The 25,013-nt window shown below is 40.7% G+C and overlaps 1 protein-coding gene across 1 annotated transcript in view; it reads left to right on the forward strand.

Annotated features, from left to right (window-relative positions):
- The window catches only part of CAMK4 (calcium/calmodulin dependent protein kinase IV), a 269,812-nt gene that overhangs the window by 41,936 nt on the left and 202,863 nt on the right, over positions 1–25,013 (forward strand). The window lies entirely within an intron of this gene.

Raw genomic sequence — 25,013 nt, forward strand, 5'->3', positions numbered from 1 at the left:
TTAATAGAAGGCATCTGATGGTGTGAGGGATGGGACTGCCGAGAGTCACGTAACCAGTGCACGGCCTTTGGCAGTTGCTGGGTCCTTGCTGTGCAAGGGCCAGCTTGGTTTGCTTTTGGGACTGGTGGCTGCTGAAGTCTGTCTGCCTGACTTACAGTGTGGGCTCCACGTGAGCGCAGACAGCTGCCACGCCGGCCCGGATTCTCTGCCTTTGCTCACGTAGCCCCTGCACACCGCTCATCTGGTCCCACTCCAGCCCCGCTACAGAACCTGCCTGCAGTGCAGGAGACCCAGGTTGCATCCCTGGGTCAGGAAGATCCCCTGGAGAAGGAAATGGCAACCCGTTCCAGCACTCTTTCCTGGAGAATTCTGTGGATGGAGGAGCCTGGTGGGCTGCAGTCCACGGGGTCGCCGAGTCTCACGACTGAGCGACTCCCTCTTTCCACTTCCCGCCCCATGAGCACCTCCTCGTCTTCTCCTGGGCCCCCTGCGAGCCCTTGTAGAGGACACAGGGGTCCCGGAGCTCTAACTCAGCCCACCCATCGAGCCATGTTTTATCTTTTAGCTGCCCTAGCGAGTCTTCTTTGAATGTCTCTCAACCCGTAAACTCTTAGAAGGAATTTTGTTGTTATTTAGTCGCTCAGCAGTGTCTGACTCTTGCGACCCAGTGGACTGTAGCCCACCAGGCTCCTCTGTCCATGGGATTTCCCAGGCAGGAACACTGGAGGGGGTTGCCATTCCCTTCTCCAGGGGATCTTCCCAATGTAAGTGTCTAACCTGCGTCTCCGTTGCATTGCAGGCGGACTCTTCACCGCTGAGTCACCAGGGAAGGCCTTCACTGGGTCTTTTAGAAGAATTTCAGAATCACTGTTGCTTCTGTCCATGCTCCCTCCTCTCTTTCTTTTCAGTCCTCATCTGTGTTATGCTGTAGGGAAGGGAACCAACATACAGATGCCAATGACGGTGTTAAGCATTTTCATATATTAGGTAACCACTTAATATGATTCTCACAAAAAAATTGTGATTACTGTAATAATAACTCAAGAGGGAGGTTGAAGCACAGAGTAGCTAAATAAATTTCCAAAGGACATACAGTTATTAAGTGTCAGGAACCTAGGCTGGATTTGAAAAATATATTTTGGGACCACAATCATGAGAGACTACAGCTTAAGTTGACATAAAACTTAACACTTGACTTAAGATATTCATGTCATGCACTGATTGCCATGATTGCAAATTAGAAATTAGATAATGTTACAGATTTCAGTTTTTGTAATTAAGATAATTACTTGGAAATGTTGTAAATAAAATTATTCAAGTATTTCAACAAAGTTGCAAAATGCCTGAGTGCCAGATTGAAGGAATTAAATTCTTTAATGGGAAATGTGGCTTTGGTAGAAACAGTCATGAGTATTTCCAAAGAGTTTACAGAAAACTTTTGAAGAAGCCATTGTTTTAAAAACATTTTGTCATTTATCTGTGTATCTTTGTCTCTCTGCACAGTGTTTATGAAATAGTTGGCAGTAAGAAAATTAATTGTCTAGAGCCTTCCACACCCAATCCTTATATTGTATATATCACTTTTCCTCACTCTGATGCATTTAGGTATGATTTATTGGACCGTGGTTTCTTAGCTATCAGTATACATCTAAAGGGCTATTTTCTAATGGACATTCACAGGTTCTAGGTCTATTCCTGTGCTTCTCTGAGTCAGGAACCTTTGGAAAAGCTTCCTCACTGTGACTCACCTTTCTATAAGCCTAGAAACTTTTGTCATGTTGGATATGTTATTGCGTAAGTAAATTGTATGACTGTCACTTTGCAGAGATCCTCACTCAGATTTTCATCATCACTTCTTCTTTCATCATGTGTTTCGTACTCTCTCCTGCTGACAGTATAACACCTTTCACAGGACACACACACACAAATGAGAGTCAGGTCGAATTTTCCAGAAAAGGTCACTTTTTATGGGTAATTATCATACTCACATACCATTTATGTAGAAATTTACTTGTAATATTTCAAAGATCCCATCTGGAGAAGAGTATAGCCACAGCGCTCGTTCTTTCAGGATACAACGTTTTGCTGAATGGTTAAAGATGATCAGTATTTTTCTTTGTCTGATTTTCAATGTAACAAATAATACATGTATTCTTTCTCATTCTGAAGAAATTAAACATGTGTAGATAGGTTTACTGAAATCTCTCTTGACTGCTTCTCCCATTCCAGAGCTGCCCCAGTGTGCTTCCACTTTGGAGTGTATCCTTCCAGTTCTTAAAAACCGTGTTTATGTGCATACACACACACACACAGGACACTTCAGCTCGTCTTGTGTTTGTCTTGGTTTTAATATGCAAGATGTTACAGATGTGCACTATCCTGTACCTTTTTTGTTAGTCTGTGTGTTCTGCAGACTCTTACCAGGACGCACAGCTGCATGGTATCCAGTCAGCTGAAAATGAAGTCCTGTGTCCTTCCCTGATGGGATCGTGGAGTATGCAACCCCATCTCTCTGTCTTCCTTACGGCCTCCTTTCCAGCCCACTAGCTGTGCCTTAATGTTTCTGGAACATGCTGAGCATATTTGCTTCCCTGGCTCCTGCTTGAAACGCTCCATCCCTGGGTATCTTCTTGCTTCACTCCCTTACTTCATTCAGGTCTCCACCCGGAGATTCCTCTTCAAAGCTCTCTGCTGTTCCTCTCCATCTCCAGCTACCTCCAGTTCAGCTTCTCTCCTCTCCTTTTTTTTTTCTCTGTCTCTTTAGTCTGCGTCTCCTTAACCTGCTTTATTTTTCTTCCTAACACCTAACCCTAACACCTACATCTGGCATACACTAGACTCATTTCTTCATTGTCTGTCTTCCTCCGCTACAATGTAGAACTTACTTTCAGAGTTTGTTCACTGATACATTCCCAAGACCTATTATAGTAGCTGGTCCCATAATTGGTGTTCAAAAATATTTGTGAATAAATGATTAATATGGAAGTTTATTTAACTGTTCCTTTCTGCTGAACATCTAGGATGTTTCCAAGGTTACATAATGACAAGCAATGTCAAGTGAGTTTTTTCTTATTTATCTCCGTGTATACAGTGAGTGTATTTAGGGGGGATTCTGGTAGGGAGCATCTCTGGGCTAACATGTATGAATATTTAAGATTTTAATAGGCAGGGGAAATAGTCCTTTAAAAAGGCTATACGGGTGTGCCCCCGCCCCTCTGGAAGTGTATGTTTCCTTGGGTCTCACACACCTTACCAGTGCTGTATTTAACTTCTCAATGTTCGTCTGTTAGGCAAACTGGAATTATTTACTGAAGAAGAAAGAGAAAGTATGATTGCATAGGAAACCATTAGTTTCAGCCTTACAATTAATTTTCTTTTCAATATTACATCACTCTTTTCTTTTTTCTTGACTTATAAGCCAACTTGAAAAAGTTCAGCATGCTGTTGGATAACAGAAGAGACAGGGGTATCCGTTTCTTATTCCCGGCCTTAGATTTCACCAGTAAATGTGATTATTCTTGTTTTCTTGTAGCTTCCATATTGAGTCAAGAACGTTTCTTAGTTTGCTTTGTATTCTTAGTTTGCTATGAGTTTTGTTTTTGTTTTAATCACAGATGGTAGCTGTATAATGTTGCCTGAGGTCCTCCTGTGGGTTTTTTTCTCCTTTTGAATGTATTACAGTGAATTGCACTAATATATTTTTAGTATTGAAAGACTATTGCATTCTTGGAATAAATATTTTGTCATGGTGAAATTGATTTGCTACTATTTTTATAGGATTTTTATAAATTTTATTGAAGTATAGTTGATTCAAGTTGCTACTATTTTTCCTTTAAAATTTTTACTATATGTTTGTAGAGAAAATTGACTTGTTTTCATATAGCCCTTGCTGGCTTTGGCATAGGAGTTATTTTAGCATTATAAAATAATTATGATAGCCTTTTCACTTTTTCCATACCACAGAACAGTTGCTGCAAGCTGGAAATTATCTTCTGCTGAAAGGAGTATGGAAATTCATTCAAACTGTTTTAACAGCTAACTTTTTGAGGGTAGATATGTTCCATCTTTCTATTGTTTTTGAACTTTTTAATGTCTCTTATTTTATGCCAATTTTGATAATGTTTTCCTAATAAAATTATTTGCCTCAATTTTCAAATGTATTGGGTAAAACTTCTCATAATGTTCTATCATTTTTTATAAACCTCACAACCATTTTTAGTGTTCCCTTTTTTATTCTTTGTTTCTTCTCCCTTCCTCCTTTTTTTGAAATGGTTTGCCAAACCATCTGGATTTTATGTAAATACTTCTATTTTTAAGTGTTGGCAACTAATTTGATTTAAAAAAAATAACTGAATTGTCCTGACAAAATACTGGCACTGGCTAGATTTGAACTGATAATGATTCAAAACTATATTCCTTCTTCTTTCTAGTAGGAAAAGCTTCATTTTTAACAAATGTTTAAACTCTCATTTTACTTTCAGTGATGAGTTATTCAAAAGCTATAGTCTCTCCAGATAAGACCAGAATCTAAGGAAACTTTCAGTTTTTCCTTCCTTTCTTTCCTTAACATTTCCCATGTTGATTGCACCTTGGATTTAAATTAAAATTTGTTATTGCAATTAAAAAATTTATAATTTGCCTTTATGTGCACTTAACCTTACAATTTACTGTTTCCTTTGCTCACCATACTTCCATGTTCCATTTTCCTCTTGTATTTGTTTTTCATTCTCCTGTAGTATCTCCTGCAGTAATTCTTTTAGTTAGTGTCTGAGAGTGATAACCTTTGAGTTTCACATACTTGAAAATATCTTTATTTTGCTTTTACATACAAATTATATAGCTTAGGAGCATCAAATTTTAAGTTCAAAGTAGTGTATCTCATAACTTTAAAGATACGTTTCCATTATCCTCTTGTGTCAATTATTATTGAGAATTCTGTTTAAACCTAATACTGATTTTGTTTTCTTCAGTGTTTATAATGGAAGCTTAATGGGTTTTTTTTTCCTTTCTTTTTATTCTTAGTGTTCCCAGACTAACTGTAATCTATATCCTCTGTACTTATCATCTCTTTGATTTTGAGGGCTAATGTCTTTATTTATATTTGTGAAATGTTCTGTTAATTTTTTTGAAACATTTCCTCCAGTTGGCTGTATCTATTCTGTTTCAGGAATTATGATTATATAAGTGTTTAAAGATTTATATCTATCATTGAGGTCTCCATGTTTTTCTTTCAGGCTCTGATTTTTTTTCTTCTTTTGCTGCTTTCTTATATACTTTCTTTGCTCAGTTTTACAGCAGACATCCTCACTGTTTTTAAACTGAGTTTATATGCTTTAAAATGTACAGATCAGGACTTCCCTGAAGGTCCAGTGGCTGAGACTCCACACTCCCAGTGCAGGGAGCCCAGGTTCAGCCCTTGGTCAGGGAGCTGGATCCCACATCCCACAAAGAAGAGTCTGCACACCGCAGGGAAGATCAGGGATCCCGTGCTCTGCAACGAAGAGCAGTGCAGCCAGTGCAGCCAAATAAATAAAATGCTGTAAAAATAAAGCATACAGATCCCAAGTGCTTAACACTAATTAAGATACAGAGCAGTGGTCTGATTCCAAGAGGTCTCCTGGGGCCCCTTTCCAGGCAGTCTCTGCCCTTCACTGGAGACCACCATTCTAAGAGCTTGCCTGGTTTGAACTTCGCATGCATGGAATCAGTTCACTCTTTTGCATCTGGTTTTTTTCTGTGAGGCTTTTTCTCATGGTGTTGCCTGTCTCAGTGGTTTGTTCCTTTGTGAGAAGTGTGTCATTATATGAATATGATTTGTTTGTCCAGACTTACTGATGAGCTTTTGGACTATTGAGAAAAATCACTATGAACATTCTTGTACAAGTATTTTATGGACATATGCACTTATTTCTCTAACTATTCACTGTTACCTCTCTTTTGTTTCTTAGCCTATCCAATTTTTAATTTAAATTTTTTGGGGTCATTTCTAAGATCTCCTTTTGGTTTTCTGTGTATGATATACATGAAGGGTGATTTGTTTTACTGAATATATTATTTCTTTTTATTCTCTTTTCTCTTCTATGGACTGGGTTATTTTTGTGCGTCCTATTTGGGTCTCTCTTTCATGTGATAGTTCCGCGTTGTGTTTTCACCTTTGTCTTTGAGTTTAAGACGGTTTAGAGCCTCTTGTGCGTCTCTCCCCTCTGAGTGTGAGAAAGAGGCGGAAGAGCTTGATGATGCTGCGGCCAGCTCTGCGCCCCAGGCTCTGGCTCTGGGGACCCTCCTGGACATGACTGCTCCTGGAGCCCTGCGGCTGGTCACCCGGTCCCCTCGGGTGTGGGGGAGACTCCGTGGGGTGTGGGGGCGCCCCTGGGTCCCCTCGAGGGTGAGGAGGCTTCGTCGCCGTGAGGGGGGCGTTGGCCGCGGACGCGCAGGGCTGGCTCCCACGAGCACTGCACCGGCTCCCGCCGCCCCGGCTCCTTGCGCCCCGCAGCTGTCCTTCACCGTTTTTTGTAGCAATCTAGATTTTGTCATTTACGTATTTCCTTTTCACTTAGATCGAGTTCTGTTTTCTACCAGCTTTGTGAATGTTTTGTTTTCAAATTTATTTTTGATGTTTGTCTGGACTTGGAGCCGCAGAGGAGGCGTCCATGGGCTCCCCGGTGGCTCCGGGTAGTTTCCCCGCAGCGCAGGAGCCGTAGGGGACGAGGGCTCAGCCCCTGGGTCGGGAAGCCCCCCTGGAAGAGGGCACAGCAGCCCCTGCAGAGGGGGCCTCTGGGTCGGGAAGCCCCCCCTGGAAGAGGGCACAGCAGCCGCTGCTGAGGGGGCCCCTGGGTCGGGAAGCCCCCCTGGAAGAGCACACAGCAGCCCCTGCAGAGGGGTCCCCTACAGAGGGGTCCCCTGGAGAACTCCCAGGGCCGGGGAGCCCAGCAGCTGCAGCCCCTGGGGCCACACAGAGGTAGATACGGCCGGCAGGAGGCTCCAGGCAGTCCTGTTCTGCCGTCTTGATCCCCTCCCTCCATTAATGAAGGGTCAGACAATAGCAATAACTTCTCTGTTATAAACATGGATAAACACTAGAGATATTAAGAGAGAAGCCCCTTTATTCAAACTCCGTAAAAAATGTGAGTTTTGGCCCTCTTTCTGTTAACATTTACCTGTGGTGGTGGTTTAGTCGCTAAGTCGTGTCCTACTCTTGCAACTCATAGACTGTAGCCTCCAGGCTCCTTTGTCCAGGAGATGCTCCAGGCAAGAATACTGGAGTGGGTTGCCATGCCCTTCTCCAGGGGATCTTCCCGACCCGGGAATCAAACCTGCAGAACTTATGTCTCCTACGTTGCAGGCAGATTCTTTACAGACTGAGCTATGAGAGAATCCCAGCACTTACTTGTAGTCCTTCCCAATTATAAGAATTTGGCTCTTTAACCTCCCAAGGCTGTAAGGCTGCTGCTGCTGCTGCTAAGTCGCTTCAGTCCTGTCCGACTCTGTGCGACCCCATAGAGGCAGCCCACCAGGCTCCTCCCTCCATGGGATTTTCCAGGCAAGAGTACTGGAGTGGGGTGCCATTGCCTGTAAGGCTGTAAGGCAGCAGTTCCCAACCTTTTTGGCACCAGGGACTGATCTCATGGAAGACAATTTTTCCGTGGATTGAGGTAGGGGGTGTGGTTTTGGGATGATTCAAGCTCATTACATTCTATTATTATTACATCAGCTCCATCTCAGATCATCAGGCATTAGATCCTGGAGGTTGGGGACCCCTGCTGTAAGGCATTGGGTCTTCAAATTAAGAGTGCATATTTCTATTCCTTTTGCTGCTGCTGCTGCTGCTGCTGCTGCTGTTCGGAGAAGGCAATGGCACCCCACTCCAGTACTCTTGCCTGGAAAATCCCGTGGACGGAGGAGCCTGGTAGGCTGCAGTCCATGGGGTCGCTAAGAGTCGGACATGACTGAGCGACTTCACTTTCACTTTTCACTTTCATGCATTGGAGAAGGAAATGGCAACCCACTCCAGTGTTCTTGCCTGGAGAATCCCTGCTGTCTATAGGGTCGCACAGAGTCGGACACGACTGAAGTGACTTAGCAGCTGAGTCACTTCAGTTGTGTCCGACTCTGTGCGAGCCCTTAGACAGTTGCCCACCAGGCTCCCCCATCCCTGGGATTTTCCAGGCAAAGTACTGGAGTGGGGTGCCATCGCCTTCTCTGTTCCTTTTGCTATAAACAATATTTTGCTAGATTGAAAGTATCAGTTTTAAATGAAAATCTCCTCTTGACTGAATTTCCATTTTCAGGAGATGTCCTCACATACCCCAAAATATACTATCGGAAAATTATCTCCTAACTATTTAATTTTCATTAAGATTTTAACATGTGGATGATAAACTTTGAGAAACTGGATTTTATGGATACAACACGTGAAGTTCCATGAGTAATGAGGTATTTGAATCCTGGAGATGTCAGCTGTGGTTTTGGAGGCTGCAGGCTTTTAACACTTAAACTGGAATCTAGTAGAAGTTGAAAAAAAGTCCTTGGCTTGTTCTTGTAGCAACTGGCTGAAAAATATCCATTGACTAAGACAGTGGCATGTGGGTATGCTATGTCCTAAAGCATTAGGAGCATAATACATCATAGAGACTCCCTGCAAACTGATTTTCTGGGATTAGAGGTAATGTTTCACTCAGCCAGTTGCCTGTTAAAATTTCAACTAACTTGAAGCCATTTTATTTTTATTTCCCTTTTTACCTTCCTTTCAAATTTACCTCTAAGAAGATTTCCAGTGACTACCATTTTGGTAAAGAATGATACATTTCAGCATCTCCAAAAGGATAAAGAATCAGTATTAACTTGCAATCAATACAGTTTTTAGGTATTTAACCCCGCCCCCTGCCAAATTGTGAATTTTTAAATACTTGTCATGAAACTCAGTCACGTTTTTCTTTTTTAATTTTATATTACAGAAGTCTTTGTATCTCTCAACTTTGGCTTCTACACTGCATGTACCATTTCATACACTTTGAAGTGTCATTTTACTTTTATTGATGCTTAAAGGACCAGATGGTTACAAACCTCTTCTTATTGGTGAGAACCAGGTGGCACTAGAGCTAAAGCAGCCCTGCCAACGCAGGAGATAAACAGATGCGCGTCCCATCCCCGGGTCAGGAAGGCCCCCGGAGGAGGGTGTGGCAACCCCCGCCAGTGTTCTTGCCTGGAGAGTCCCACAGACAGGAGAGCCTGGCGGGCAACCGTAGGGCTGCAGAGAGTCCAACACGATGGAAGTGACTTAGCAAGCGTGTCTAAGGCTGCTGCTGCTGCTGCTGCTAAGTCGCTTCAGTCGTGTCCGACTCTGTGCGACCCCAGAGTCGGCAGCCCACCAGGCTCCCCCGTGCCTGGGATTCTCCAGGCAAGAACACTGGAGTGGGGTGCCATTTCCTTCTCCAATGCATGAAGGTGAAAAGTGAAAGTGAAGTGGCTCAGTCGTGTCCGACTCTTAGCGACCCCATGGACTGTAGCCCACCAGGCTCCTCTGTCCATGGGATTTTCCAGGCAAGAGTACTGGAGTGGGGTGTCATTGCCTTCTCCTGTATAAGGCTACATACATATAAAAATATATGTACATATACAAATGTGAGTCTGGAAAGATTTTAATTCAGTATTGCCAGAGGCATAGAGGACGAGATGGTTGGATGGCCTCACCGACTCCATGGACGTGAGTTTGAGTAAACTCTGAGAGTTGGCGATGGACAGGGAGGCCTGGCGTGCTGCAGTCCATGGGGTCTCAGAGTTGGACACAACTGAGCGACTGAACAATGTTTAATTATTATGGGTAATAATTACTTAATTTTAGGATGTGGTATTACCCAGAGAAAGAGAGAAAGCTTATATATGGCAAAGCTCTGTGGTGTTAGACCTTAAAGAATTGAGTTATTCTGTTACTTTATGTTTCAGTAGCTGTAATAATGTTTTTAGGTCATTCCTCTGGTTGCTTTATTTCTCCAAACTGAGATGATAGTGTTCACAAAGGCAAGAGTTTTGCTTTTGCTTCCCTTCTGTATGAATAGTTACAGTACTTTAAACTGTGATCAATAGAAAAGATGCTTGGAAACTTTACAGTCATTTGTATTCCACTGGCCAGTCATGCATACCTACTTGTGTGGGAAGAGGATATCAACATAACCCACATAATCACTGAATTTCACAAATTTATGCAATGATGAGTTTCAATAAACAATTTGGAGAATTGAACATTTGTTTGATTGTTTTCTCTTGCAGTGACACTTAAATAGTTCAGAATAATTTGAGAAAGGCCTTTCTCAATTACTAAACATTTTACATTGAAACATGTAAAATATCATGTATGAAACGAGATGCCAGTCCAGGTTCGATGCACGATACTGGATGCTTGGGGCTAGTGCACTGGGACGACCCAGAGGGATGGTATGGGGAGGGAGAAGGGAGGAGGGTTCAGGAAGGGGAACACATGTATACCTGTGGCGGATTCATTTTGATATTTGGTAAAACTAATACAATTATGTAAAGTTTAAAAATAAAATAAAATTAAAAAAAAATAAAAAAAAGAAAAGTTTAAAAGAAATGTACTTCTATAACATTCAAATAAATGCACAATTTATATATTGTATTATTACACTGTAATATTATGGACAGAGACCCTGTCAGGTCTATGTGATAAATAGTGAAGAGAACTAAATATATAAGTATTTATTAAGTGCTGTGGATTTATGGTTGATTATTTTCTCAGCAAGGCTTACCAGACATCTTAAAGAAGTCTCTGCCTTCTGCAGAAAAAGTACTCAGTCCTTTCCTTTCTGAAGAAATTAGAGGGAGAATAAAAAGGGATGGTTTCAAAGTGACTATAGAATATTTTAAAAATATGTATGTATGATAGATCTCCTTTCATAGGAAAAAAGTGATCTTAGAGAGTTCTAGAAAGGACTGTACAGTGCCTTGAAACACTAACTCAGTGGCAGTAGGGTATCTCAGGATGGTAGGGCACCTCAATGGGGAGACCCCTCAGAGTGCCCTAGTGAACGGCGCCACTGGAGCGCGGCCTCATGTGAATGGCATCCGTAGGGCGTTACAACACAGGGGCTTGCCCAGAGAGATGAGGTTTTATCACTTGCCTGAAATGAATACAACTTGCACACAACTCCCTTTGTTTGAAGTAAGTTTAGTCAGGCTGGAACTGATCATGTTTTGTTGTTGTTCAGTTGCTCAGTCGTGTCCAACTCTTTGTGACCCCATGGACTGCAGCATGCCAGGCTTCCCTGTCCTTCATTATCTCCCGGAGTTTGCTCAGACTCCTGTCCACTGAGTCGATGATGCCATTCATCCATCTCGTCCTCTCTTGTCCCCTTCTCCTGATCATGTATGTTGACCTGAGAAGTCAGGGTAGGATAATGGATACTAATGGGGGAAAGAGTGAGGTCAGGCTAAAGTTCAGAAGGACCTGGATTCCTGGCCCAGTAACTGCAGTTGAATGTGACACACCCTGACTGAACCCCCTGGAAGCAGGAGCTCTGTCTCCATAGCAACACTGGGACCACTTCTGCAGATCTTAAGCTGTCTCTGCCAATCAGCTTTTGCCCTGAGCCGTCAGATCCATAACGCCGGAGGCTGCACACTGAAGGATGCACAAACCAGGCACAGATGGGCCGGAGGGAGGGAGGGAGGGACATTGTCTCTGAAAGTGATTTTACCCTTCACAGGACAGAAATTATTAGTGATCACAGAATACAACTATTCCATCTTTGTGTCAAAATATGGGTAATTCCACAAATTCTGGCCCCCGTTGCTAATGAACTACATCTTTTTAAGAGCACCTGTATAACTTTATTTTTTATACGTCATGTATGGCACTCATTATTATTGTATTTTTGTTTGCAGTGTACATGCAAACATACATGTGAATGTATGTTTACTGTGTATTTGTGTGTGTGTTCGTTAATAGATGTTGAGTGCTCTAAGGATGAGAATTTCATGGTATTTATCCTTCTGTCCTTTGTACCTGTTTCCATGCTGGCATTTAGCTCGGCATCTGTAAGCTCTATTTGAATTGTTGAATATAATTGGGAATGGCTAAACTTAATGAATTGTAGAGCTACTCTTGACTGGATTTAATTCCCAAGTGGACTGGAGGTGTCCACTGGAGGAGAGGAGTGTTACAGAACCTGTGTTTAGAGTATTATTGATGTCAGATAGTTTAGAAACAGAACTGTCTGTTTTATATACAGCTTGTAAACAAAAACATTAGAAGGTGGTTCTTATAAAGAGCGCAAGAATGTCTTTCAAAATAAGTATTTTCATAAACCCAGACACCAGTGGTCAATTAATCTTCAACAAAAGAGACAAGTATAACTAATGGAGAAAAGACAGTCTTTTCAGAAAGTGGTGTTAGGAGACCGGACAGCTGTGTGTAAATCAATGAATTTAGAAAACACTCTCAAAATAAACTCGAAATGGCTTAAAATATAAGACTTGACACCATAAAATTCTTGGCAGAGAAGTTATGCAAAACATTCTCTGACATAAATCATACCAATATTTTCTTAGGTCAGTCTACCCAGGCAATAGAAATAAAAGCAAAAGTAAACAAATGGGATCTAATCAAACTTGTAAGCACTTGCACAACAAAGGAAACCATAAATAAACCGAAAAGACAGCCTATGGAATGGGAGAAAATATTTGCTAATAATATGACCAACAGAGCTTAATTTCCAAAATATACAAACAGCTCATAAAACTGAATAACAAAAAAAAAAAAACCCAAACAAACCAATAAGTGGCAGAAGACCTAAACAGACATTTCTCCAAAGAAGACATACAGATAAGCAGTAGGGACATGAAAAGATGTTCAGTATCACTAATTATTAGAGAAGCGCAAATCAGAACTGCAGTGAGGTACCACCTCACGCCAGTCAGAATGGCCATTGTTGGAAAGCACAGATAGCGAATGCTGGAGAGTGTGGAGAACGTGGGACCCTCCTGTCCTGTTGGTGGGAATGTACATTGCTATAGCTACAGTGGAAGACAGTATGGAGTTCCTCAGAAAAACTGAAAATAGAATGACCGTAAGATTCAGCAGTCCCACTCTTGGGCATATATCCGGACAAAACTATGATTCAGAAAGATACGTGGAACCAACCTAAAAGTCCATCAACAAATAAATGAATGACGAAGATACGATACAAATTAAATAATGCTATGGATGAATCTAGAGATTATCATACTAAGTGAAGTAAATGAAAAAGAGAAAGACAAGTACCATATGATATCACTTATATGTGGAAATCTAAAATGCGGCACAAGTGAATTGTCTATGAAATAGACTCACAGACAAAGCGCAGATGGTGGTCACCGCAGAGGAGGGGCAGGGATGGCCTGGAGGTCTGGGGTGAGCAGGTTCAGACTGTTGTGTACGGCATACCTGCGTCACATGGCTGCACCCCAGAAACTAACACAGCCTTACTTCAATAGTAGCATTGTTTTTTGCTTTGAATATTTCTTTTTAAAATTTTTTTTTATTAAGGATAATTGCTTTACAGAATTTTGTTGTTTTCTGTCAAACCTCAACATGAATCAGCCATAGGCATACATATATCCCCTTCCTTTTGAACTTCCCTCCCATTTTTAAAATTTTTGTTGTCATATGTCTGATTGTGATTTACTAATGGAATGAGGACATTACCCAGACAGCATAGAAGGGGGCCAATTTTGAAACAGGATAGACTTTTAAATGATTCTTCTAATAGTTTGTCAGGTAATAGTGATAACGTCTTAGTTTTAAAAATCAGCAAATTACAGCTCCAGGAAACTACAAGCTTGATAAGAAGATGCCTTCTGAAGTCACTGAAAGTATTATTGTATTTTAAAAAGGCAGAAGAAAACAAGTTCTTTCACTGTTTTCTGAGATTCAAAGTAAGTCTGCCAGTTATATAACCTAGTTATTAACCAGAAAGACCTACCAACAGTCTTGTCTTCAATACCCGTGCTTCTTCTCCTACATTATGCTGCTTTATTATAATTAAAATTTATGCAGATGATCAAGAACTTGGCAAAGAAAATGAACACTCCAGAATTCTAAATACAGTTATTTCTATAAGAAAGCCAACTGTTCCGTAAAAAATCTAGGCTGAATGACCTAGATCACAAACTGAAAGGTTTGCTGAGACACGTGCAGCCGTGTAAATCTCTGAGATGTAGGTTATTTAAACAGATGGTGACTATGACACAGTCAGCTCCACATGCAAATTGGCAGAGACCAAAACCAGAAAGGAAGCAAGCTAGAGAGGAAACATTATCTCACTGTGGACCTCTGAGAATTTTTATTTTTTTTAATTAAAACACAGAGCAGAATTCAGAGTGCTTGAATACATGGCTTCAGAATATTAATTGAATATCAGTGTTGATTGTATTGTTGCTATGATACCAATAAGGGAGAGGGCTAGGGATTTTTTGCAATCTTCTTTAGACTTAATTTCTGGACTTGATGGTCCTGCCTGTTACATATTCATTCAGATAAGATCTGGAAGGGGAGAGGACTGTGGGGGCAGTGTTTCTGCAGTGCTGTTGATAATGCCAAATGCATTGTGGAGAGGTCTTGTTTGCTTTTTCTATTACCTCATTCTGTGGCCAGGGTGCTGCTTGGGTAGGTGTCAAGAGATGAAGCAGAGGCATCTGTGACCTCCAGGCCTGTGGATCTGGGTCCAGGCCCATGGAGCTGGGGTCCAAGAATCCCTGACAGTGATACGGGGAGAGTTCTGCCTTCTTATCCTGGGACCCAGCCCTACTGGCCTGGCCAGAGATTTCTCAAACTCTTAGTTTCTTGTTCTAACTTTTTAACTTAAAAGCGTTCGAATCCATTTTCTTTCCTGAAACCCTAACCTAACTGATGCAGCTCCTATGATAAAATGCAGTTGTTTCCTCTCACCCCCTTCCCCCACATCTGTATTAAGTCTTGTATGAGCCCTGATTCCATGTCGAATTTCAAAACAAACATCGTTACCTCATGTGTCTCTCTCTAGAAGGAAGAGAAGAATAACATTTCAGGAGAAGCGGGTTAACCTTATTCATTAAAACTCAGATCATTTTGGAACATGAGAAGATTATCAAGAGAGAGAAAGGTAAAAATCAAGTTCATAAAGGTTTAAGGTCATGTTTGCAACTTAAATACATCAAGGTAGAAGATGAAAGAATGGTTGCTTCTCACGAAGAGCAGTTGTCTCAAACTGGCAAAGAAATTTCCTGGAATTAGGGCAATGAAGTTTCGATTTACTGCATTTTTTTCTCCCAAGAGAGTTGAGGGACATTGAAGGATGGCCTCATAGTGCTCGGTGGCACTGATGGAAAGCTGAGTCGTCAAGTTCATACCTGATTACTCTGTCTGATGTTGAAAATGTATGTTTCCTAATGTTAATTTACTTTCAAAAGTTTGGAAGCTAATGTGGAAACTGAAAAAAAAAAAGTCCAACTGAAAAATAAAGACTGATAGTTTTATTAACCTCTGGTAATTCACCACTGGTTAATATTTACATGTATTTGCTTTCAGTCAATTTTTCTAGGTATGCAGTACTTGAAAAAAAATATCAGTAATGTAAGAGTATATTTCCCATTTTAGAAGTAGAACTTTATAAATGATTCAGTTAGATCACGGGCTTCCCTGGTGGCTCAGTGGTGAAGAATATGCCTGCCAAGTAGGAGATGTGGGTTCACTTCCTGAGTTGGGAAGATCCCCTGGAGAATGAAACGGTAACCCACTCCAGTATTCTTGCCTGGTGAATCCCATGGACAGAGGAGCCTGGTTGGCTACAGTCCACGGGGTCACAAAAGAGTCGGACACAACTTAGTGACTAAACAACAACAACATTAGATAACATTTTCCTGTTATCCCTAGTTTTGATTCCTTCACTTCCACTTAGCCCCAAATAACTTTAATTAGCTCTGTGTGTTTCCTTTCAGTTCATTTTTAATATGTTTATCTGCATGTACATATGGCAGCAAATACGTAGGTTATCACTTTATGTTAGCTCTGTCTATATCAGTAAGATCACACTCTATGTATATTTTTGCAACCTACTTTTTTTCCTTCAACAATATATTTTTGATCTCTATCCTTGTATTTGCATATAGTGCTACCATATTTGGCTCATCAGTATTTTTGTATTGATAAAATAGAAAAAAAAATTGCCAATGAAACTGACATATTGAAAGAGCTTTTTTAGGCTTATTTTGATGAACATTTTATCACTTACCACTCGATGTGTAGAAAGAAAAATAAAAGAAAAATTAGCTAAGATATTTCTAAAATCTCTTCACATTTAGAGTAAATTCTTCTTGAATCACTACTTAGATGATACTCAGCTTTTTCTAAATAATATCATCCTCTATGCCATTGAAAGTATTGATGAAAGAGCACTTCTTTAAAGTATGCTCTGCCATTATCTCTGGAACTTTCTTCGAAGTTGTTCATACCCACTGTATCAGTTTTGACACTGACACTTTCTTGATTTATTCAGAAAGTGAATGGCATGTTTACAGATAACTCATTCTTAAGGTAGTTCTTAACATGCTTTGTTCAGTGCACCTTACAGGATTGTAGTTGCCCAGGCATGCCATTAAGAATGACAGCCCATTTTTTGCATATTTAATGAATGTCAACAGAAGCCTATATGCTGTCTAGAGAACAGAGGTTTTATGATAAAATCACTTGTTAGAAGCAACTCTATTTCATGTAATAAAGTATGGAAAAATACAACTTGAAGATGGTGAAATGCAAGTTCATTTTTAACTACTACATAGTATTCCATTTTAAAATCTATAACATCTCTCTGTCTACTCTTGGATGTTGTTTTCTTTCTTGCTATTCTCTTTCATTTGAAAAACCTTTGTATTTTCATAAATTGTGTCATCATAATGTTTAAAACTGGTAACTTGTGAGGTTTTTGTAAAATAGGTATAACAATTCAAATATGTTAAACTTTAATATGTGATTAAAATAAATAACTAATGACAGTGTAGTTGTTAGGTGAAAATTGCAGTCTCCTCTCTTTAAACATGCTATTATCACCATCAATTATTTAAATACTGTACTGTATATCTCACTTATAACTGTAAACCAGATTTTCAAAATTTACATTGATAACAGATGATTGTGGGCAACAAATATTTCAGATTTGGCTTTGACATTTTTAAACTTAAATATAAATATGGATTTGTTAAATATTAATCAGTATATTATTTAAAGGGCTTATATTAGTAGTTTGATATTGCAAGGCACTATATTGGGTAATATGAGAAATATAAAGATAGAACTAACATGAACTAAAAAGTTGCTCAGCCTTCTCATTATGGCCCTTTTTCAGAGTAATGCCCTGTCTCTCACTCGTCACCTCAGATTTGGGGGTGCACTTGCAGGGCATGTGCCAGGCACAGCAGGACCCCCCCCCCCCCACTTCTAAGAGGGGACTTTGTGCAGAGCTGCACATGCTTCTCTGGAGCACCGCAGGGGGAGCTCCTGAGCTTTAAAGTCTCCTGGATAGGCAGAAGGGCCTCAAGGAGAGAAAGACATTACCTCTTCTTGAAATGTTTTCTGCTCATTTGGAAGTTAAACATGCTAATGCCTTTCCAGTATTGCTGAACCCTATGGAAATAAGTAAGAGTGTAGTCAGATTTTTTTTGCCCATCTAGTTTACATTTTCTTTTGTTTCTGATTTCTTTATCATCTTTGATCTATGAAAAAGATCTTTATCGTAGTGAAAGTGAAAGTTGCTCAGTTTTGTCTGGCTCTTTGCAATCCCATGGACTGTAGCCTGCCAGACTCCTCTTCAAAAAACAACAAATTCACTTTATCACAAAATCATATATGGAACATAACTATACATCAGTAGACTCTATAATCTTGTCATATATTACACAGGCTGGAAATACTGGATGTTTTCTGATTTTTTTTAACATTTCATACATGATACATATGGAATGTCTGTCACTAAAATAAGAGCTGTATCACATACTGTTCTTTTGGCTGGAGCATAAAAATAAAGCCCTACTGCATGAAATTGAAATGAATGAAAATTGTCTTAAAATGATCATGGTGTACCAGAATGAAAAAAGTCCATATTTCAAACTATGCAGAAATAAATACAATAATGAACAGCTAAGTATAATTTGGAAAATGAAATACACAAACACTTCCTGAGTTGTCCATGTATCTCTTTGTACATTTTAATGAATCCTACTAAATTTGTACTTTTCAGTCTCTGATGTGTTTACACGATTCATAGGTTGCCAATGTGATTTTCATGAAAATCAGAATGCCTTGGTACTTTACTGACTTAATTGTTCAATAACATAATGTGTCATCTTGCTAAAACATTTATAAACACACTTAAAAGTGCTGTGAAAATTGAGGCTCCCATGTACACTGATGCCACCCGCTGTTCTATGTACCTGGCTCTGGGGGTTGCAGTGTCTTCATTCATTCAGCACTCATGCTTTTAATATAGATCATTTCTCATATCTGGTTTTGATTTTTTTTTTTTTCATGACTGTAATTCTAACTGCTGTGCTCTTAGAATGAAGTGACATAGTCATCTGTTTCAGTGGTAGTCCCCTTGAAGGTGGGTTGTTCATGTTCCTTGTCAGGGCTATTATGATCAGAATGACACAATTAATGCTTTTTATTGCAGATAAACCTCTGCTCTACATTGTATACTTATGCCTGTGGTAATCTGTGTGGTTTCCCTGTGGTAATCCATTTTTCTGATAATAAGAGTTTCAACACTCTGTTGAGGAGGATCCTAAATCACTCTTAGATTTGCTGTGTGTAGCCGTGATGCTGCCATTGACCTTGGCTGGAATGAATGGAACACTCGTCATAATCTGTCACAGGCTGTGTGCCATTCTGACCAGAATACAAAATATATGTTATTAGGCTAGGAATGGACTCCTGTAAGAAAAAATGGTGGCATGCAAAATGCAACGAAATCCAAATTAGAACAATGATAGTGACATCTAAGAGTTAGACGGTTCTGGGTTCTGTACATAGCAGCATTTGACATCTCACTTTAATCACTATAATAGCTCTTTTGAGGTAATTCTTAGCATTTTCTCTTTGTAAAGATGAAGAGGTGGTGCTCCAGAGAGTGTATAACTTTACACTCTGGGATCACATGGCTGTGCAGTTTGGTATCTGGCAATACCATATAGAAAATTTTTACGCATTAACTTTTAGCAGACTGATTTTTGCTTCTGTGTCCATATTACAGGAATACTAAATATGAAATTAAATTAGCATAGTAATTATGAACACTGGTAGTACTTTAATAAATTATGTAGCAGATTTTATATACTGCTTTCCATTTAACAAGGCTTTGAAGCCCAGAATGTTCCACATGTAGAAGAGTTTGCCCCAAATCACGTGACTGTTAAGTTTCAAAGCCAGGCCTTAAACCCCGTTCCTCAGGATCCAAATTGCATGCCTTTTTTTTTTTGTACCTAACATTAATCTAAAAGTTTATGACAATTTTGCTGGTTTAAATACTTCATTAGTCACTAATATTGTAAGTTGCTTTTTTAATGTAGCATTTCTAATAGCCAAATATCGAAATATAGAACACTAAAGATTAATCCTGTTAAGAACTTGTGAATTGACATTAGAAAGAAAAACCAGGGGTTTCCCTGGGGCTCATTGGTAAAGAATCCACCTGCCAGTGCAGGGGACACGGGTTCGATCCCTGGTCCAGGAACAGCCCACGTGGCTCCGACCAACTCAGCCCGTTGGCGCAGCCGCTGGGCCCGCGCCCAAGAGCCTGGCCTTCGCAGGGGAAGGCGCTGCCGTGAGGAGCACGCCCAGCGACTGCTGGAGGAGAGCGGCCCGCTTACAGCAGCGGAAGAAAGCAAGCCGTGCCAAGGCCCCGAGCAGCCAAAAGTAAATACGTTTTAAGAAGATATTAACAAAGCAGAACTGCTAATAAATCTCATTTCTTGATTCCTTAATGGGTGAAGCTCTTTGAAATTGAAGTTTTCAGTGTTTTAGACAGGTTCATCCCTTCCTGATGCTTAGCGTTCATCCTCTCTCTCTCTCTCTCTCTCTCTCTCTCTCTCTCTCTCTCGCTTTCTCTTCCCTCAGCAAAGCATTTAGCCTTTGTGTGTGTTCCTGAGACTTTTTTGGAAGTCACAGGTAATCAAATTCCATGACCTCTTTGACCTATTTGTTTTAAAGATTTCTGATTAGTGGGGATATTAGTGTCTTTTGATAAGAACTGTCTCACTGAACCTTAACTGTACAGTTTTTCTTTTTGTCAGATTCCTACAGGTACCTACAGACAGAAGACAACTGCACTTTTTTCTTTCCAAAAGGATAAATAGGCCACTAGGGAAAAAACCTGAATACTGTTCAGAATAGACAGATGGTACTTAAGTAGGAGAGATGAGTCACGCCAGAAAAGGCAGGATAGGAACAAAGTCCCAGAGAAAGTTGGAGTGAATTTGAGTGATTTTAGTAAAGTTTAGAAAAGATCAACAAAAAGCTTTGGTTAATAAGTAGAAAATACAACTTTCATATTAGATTTTACATGAAATCTTGCATAATTTAGATTTCATATATTGTTTTGAATTTTAATATTGTTAATGGTGATGGAAAGAATTACTAGATATTAATAAAAGTTATTTGCAAGCATATATAGTATTTACTATGACAGTTATATTATTTTAACTATTTTGTCAAGATATATTTACATTCTATTTTGTATTTTAATACTTTATAAGGTGATAAAAATTAGGATTAGATTCTTATGTAATAGTTTGTCTTTCAAATACTATAGCATTGACTAACCTGACTGCTACAGAAGATGTAATATCCAAAAATTGGCCACCTCATATTAAAAAACAAATTAAAAATTGCATTTTAACCTTTTTATTGCCAAAAACACCCCATAAATATAGAGAAATAGATAATTATCAGCACTCCAGGAGCCTCCTGCCTTTCTTTTCCTAATCATATTCCTTTCCTTCCTATGCTAATCAACTTCCTTACTTTCCTTTACCGTTTGCATTTCTAAATAATATAGTTTAGTTTTGCCTGTTTTGAATTTTATATAAAAAATTATGCAGTAATACTGTTTTGGTTTTTTCTCTTGCTCAAATTAAGTTGTTAAGACGTATTCATGTTTTGGGTATTGTTGTAGCTATTTATTTTCATTGCTGTATAGTACTCTATTGTAAACATAAACCACAATTTATTTTTCTGTTCTGCTGTTCCTGGAAAGATGGGTTGCTTCCAAGTTTTGGCTATTACGAATAATGATGCTCTGAACATCTTGTTTTGTAACCCAGTATACGTGAGTTTCTCTAGGGTGGATGATCAGAAGTGGAATTGATGCTCATAGGGGATGCATAATTTCACTTTATTAGATAATGCTCAGCTTTTTTCCCAAAGATATTATATCTACTGAAAGCACCACTGATACTGTATGAGAGTCTAAATTGCTTCATGAGTTTGACAAACGACAGTATTTTGATTTAGTGCCTTAGTTATCTTAATTTGCATTCTTATGATTACAAATCACACTGAGCACTGTCTCATCAGTTTTCGCCTGTTCAGATTTTCTCTTTATGTCGCTTCTGTTCAGGCCTTTGGCCCAGTTTTCTGTTACGTTGGCTGTCTTTTTCATGCTGATTTATGAAAATACTCTTACGTATTTTGGTTTCAGGCTCTTCGTCTCCCTTTTCCTTATAGCAGAGCATAGGACAGAGGGTTTGTCTGCTCTGACTTCATTAGGAAGTGCAGGCCTAGAGAGAAGGCGTGAGGAGCAGGACGAGTGACATGGAAGAGGAGGGCAGGAAAGACAGGAAGCGTCGCTGAGCAGGCTGCTCCGTGTGCAGCGGCCTGCTGCATCGCAGGGGCTTGTCCGCAAGAGTGGGAAATGCCTCTCAGGATCTTCCAGTGCAGGAGAGAAAAGGGAAGAGAGTTACTTGCTAGCTGTTGTTTCCTGCTGGCTAAAGGCCCACCCAAAGGGTGTTAACTCACCCACACTCCTGGGTTCACACACGTGGTGCTGAGTGGCACCCGCTAGTGCCATGGGAAAGCTCATGGTGGCTGCAGAGGCTGCAACACAGGTATGAGGTAAGCTATCCGGGTTTCACAGGGACTTTACTTTTTGAGAATACCAGACATCCTCCTCAGTAGCCCCTTAAGGTAATGACCTGTCACAATCTCTAGAAGACTTGAGGCAGGAGGGATAGTGAGGCAAGTAGTAATCTCCGTTGTTGCAGGTAATCCCAACACTGCAGTTTATGTGCACTGTAGATTTCTCTCAGCGTCAGTTCTAGACTTTTTCTTACTCTTTGGACAACAATTCAGCCGGTCTTGGTTGCTTGCCTGGTGGATAGTTTCATATTTCTTAGAGATCTAAACCTTTGTTTTTGATGCTTATATAGCTGTTGCACTTGCCCATTCACCATTATCACAGACGCACCATGAGATGCCAGCAAGTCACCCCTACTGTGTAGCAGAAACTGTAGCTCCTCTTGATGATTAAGGTTGATTACCCCTGATAATGTAGTAACTCATTTGTCTGTTGAGCTTCAAGTATGAGGAACATTGCAGTATCTCCTGAGAAGGTAGTGTCTTCCTAGGAGCCTAACCCTGGCAGAGTGTAAGCTTGTGTGAACAGGAAGTACAGATTCTACAGTGGCCACTGGGAGTATTGATGAGAAAAGTCAACCCCACCTCTCCCCTTGAATTCCCAGACTTGTGCGTTCCAAACCAGTGCAATGCTATATATATACCATTGGTTCAATATCTAAACCTTGGTCGGGCTTCCCTTGTGTCTCAACTGGTAAAGAATCCACCTGCAATGCTGGAGACCCTGGTTCGATCCTTGGGTTGGGACAATCCCCTGGAGAAGGGAAGGACTACCCACTCTAGTATTCTGACCTGGAGAATTCCATGGACATGGGGTCGCAAAGAGTGGGACACGACTGGGGGATTTTCACTTTCACTTTCACTTTGGAGAATAGACACTCCTCAGTTCAGTTCAGTTCAGTCACTCAGTCGTGTCCAACTCCTTGCGACCCCATGAATTGCAGCACGCCAGGCCTCCCCGTCCATCACCAACTCCCGGAGTTCACCCAGACTCACGTCCATGGAGTCAGTGATGCCATCCAGCCATCTCATCCTCTGTCGTCCCCTTCTCCTCCTGCCCCCAATCCCTCCCAGCATCAGAGTCTTTTCCAATTAGTCAACTCTTCACATGAGGTGGCCAAAGTACTGGAGTTTCAGCTTTAGCATCATTCCTTCCAAAGAAATCCCAGGGCTGATCTCCTTCAGAATGGACTGGTTGGATCTCCTTGCAGTCCAAGAGACTCTTAAGAGTCTTCTCCAACACCACAGTTCAAAAGCATCAATTCTTCGGCACTCAGCCTTCTTCACAGTCCAACTCTCACATCCATACATGACTACGGGAAAAACCGTAGCCTTGACTAGACAGACCTTTTTTGGCAAAGTAATGTCTCTGCTTTTCCATATGCTATCTAGGTTGGTCATAACTTTCCTTCCAACGAGTAAGCGTCTTTTAATTTCATGGCTGCAGTCACCATCTGCAGTGATTTTGGAGCCCCGACACTGTTTCCACTGTTTCCCCATCTATTTCCCATGAAGTGATGGGACCAGATGCCATGATCTTCGTTTTCCGAATGTTGAGTTTTAAGCCAACTTTTTCACTCTCCACTTTCACTTTCATCAAGAGGCTTTTTAGTTCCTCTTCACTTTCTGCCATAAGGGTGGTGTCGTCTGCATATCTGAGGTTATTGATATTTCGACCAGCAATCTTGATTCCAGCTTGTGCTTCTTCCAGCCAAGCATTTCTAATGATGTGCTCTGCATATAAGTTAAATAAGCAGGGTGTCAATATACAGCCTTGACATACTCCTTTTCCTATTTGGAACCAGTCTGCTGTTCCATGTCCAGTTCTAACTGTTGCTTCCTGACCTGCATATAGGTTTCTCAAGAGGCAGGTCAGGTGGTCTGATATTCCCATCTCTTTCAGAATTTTCCACAGTTTATTGTGATGCACACAGTCAAAGGCTTTGGCATAGTCAATAAAGCAGAAATAGATGTTTTTCTGGAAGTCTCTTGCTTTTTCCATGATCCAGCAGATGTTGGCAACTTGATCTCTGGTTCCTCTGCGTTTTCTATAACCAGCTTGAACCTCAGGAAGTTCACGGTTCACATATTGCTGAAGTCTGGATTGGAGAATTCTGAGCATGACTTTACTAGCGTGTGAGATGAGTGCAATTGTCAACTTCATGGAATTTTCCCTGAGCTGGTACTTAAAATAATTTAATAACTTGTCATTTTGTTGTGTTTTTAAGCCACCTGCTTTTCGTCTTTGAAGTAAGACCAGTGATTTCCGTGGTCCTGCCCCTATTTTCCACCAGCACGAACATTTTGTACCTCTTGCCGTAAAATGGTCCCCAGACAGACGTCAGAGCCTGAGGCCAAATTCTTATGAGGTGTCATTTAGAGGATTAAACCCCAGGCTTCAATTAGAGGATTAAACCCCAGGCTTTAGGAGTGAGGGAAAAGAGAAGTCAACTAGAAGATGGAGGAGAGCTGATATGAAGATGTTTTATTTTGCTGGCGAGCACTGAATGTGACGGGTTGCCCGATTCCATGCGATTATCCCATGAGAAGCCTTATAAACGCTTCTCAGGACTCTACCTCGGAGGCAAGGATGAGGGGCGAGCACAGAGGAAGGATTTGCCCACTGGCTGTTGAGTTGGTCACAGAGGACCGTTAAGGAGTGTTACTGGCCCGAGCCTGTGGGTCGCACACCCCTGAGTGCCGGGTGAGGCAGTGTGGTGTCAGGAGGGAAGCCCCACGGCAGGAGACAGGAGAGACACTGTGCAGACGTTAGGTAAGATGCCGAGAGTCCTCTGCTATTGATCTTAGGCCCTAAAATCACACTTCTCTCTGAGATTTATATAAAGGGGAGTATCTAAAA

Source organism: Bos javanicus, chromosome 7 (genome assembly GCF_032452875.1).
Source record: "Bos javanicus breed banteng chromosome 7, ARS-OSU_banteng_1.0, whole genome shotgun sequence".
NCBI classification, from domain to species: Eukaryota; Metazoa; Chordata; class Mammalia; order Artiodactyla; family Bovidae; genus Bos; species Bos javanicus.